Source organism: Lutjanus erythropterus, chromosome 9 (assembly GCF_056507025.1).
Source record: "Lutjanus erythropterus isolate fLutEry1 chromosome 9, fLutEry1.hap2, whole genome shotgun sequence".
Taxonomy (NCBI): Eukaryota; Metazoa; Chordata; class Actinopteri; order Lutjaniformes; family Lutjanidae; genus Lutjanus; species Lutjanus erythropterus.
Genome location: NC_139325.1, coordinates 5,365,504 through 5,366,282, shown reverse-complemented (window position 1 = coordinate 5,366,282; position 779 = coordinate 5,365,504). Strand labels below are relative to the sequence as shown.

Sequence of the window (779 nt, the reverse complement as noted above, 5' to 3'; positions counted from 1 at the left end):
TGCAAAGAAAACCTGTCCACAACAATGTGAAGTGAAAATCAAAATGTAGCAGTTACTATCAGTGGAATAGTTAGAAGTTGTTGATATTCATGAGTTTAATATGGACCCTATGTCATACCCATGTTTTTTCTTGACCCAATGATTATTTGAGAGGAAAAAATGTGTTTCGTGTTGCAATCAAACTGCTCAGTTAGTATAAGTTTTTTACGTTGTCTTTATCAGGAGGTCGGTGTTCAGCAAACATGACCAAGGTATGTCCATTTTGACCCCTATTGATTAACGATGAGCAAGTTGTCATGGCCGAGTGGTTAAGGCGATGGACTAGAAATCCATTGGGGTCTCCCCGCGCAGGTTCAAATCCTGCTGACAACGATTGCCTTCAAGTTGTATATGCTGGGTTGTAAAAACCTGGTCATTACCAACTGATCAGCTGTGTATAAAGCTGTCCTGATTTCTATTCCCAGACAGATTGTACGCCAGTTCACACCTCTGCTCATGTCAATCTGATGACTACTGATTGCTGGAGTCATTAAGGGGCCGTGTCCATATCATGTAGTATTTCTTATTGAGCGCCAGTGTCGTTTTACAGAGTGCTCCGCCTATTTTGTGTGGCTGCTCCTACCATGAAAAATCTCTGGAATTTTCACAAAGGCATGGGTGTTGGCACCGTCACATTCAATGGGCAATTTGTCATCCTGGCACCAAAGAAAGTGCAGGAGCTTGTTCTGTCCTGTCTGTCGTCAGAAACTATGATAACAGAGACTGAAAAGACCATTTGT

At 42.1% G+C, this 779-nt stretch overlaps 1 non-coding gene across 1 annotated transcript; it reads left to right on the top strand.

Moving 5' to 3' along the window:
• Positions 1-290: 290 nt before the first annotated feature.
• Positions 291-372, top strand: trnas-aga (transfer RNA serine (anticodon AGA)). The gene has a single exon. It is a non-coding gene; the product is annotated as a tRNA-Ser (tRNA).
• The last annotated feature ends 407 nt before the right edge of the window (positions 373-779 follow it).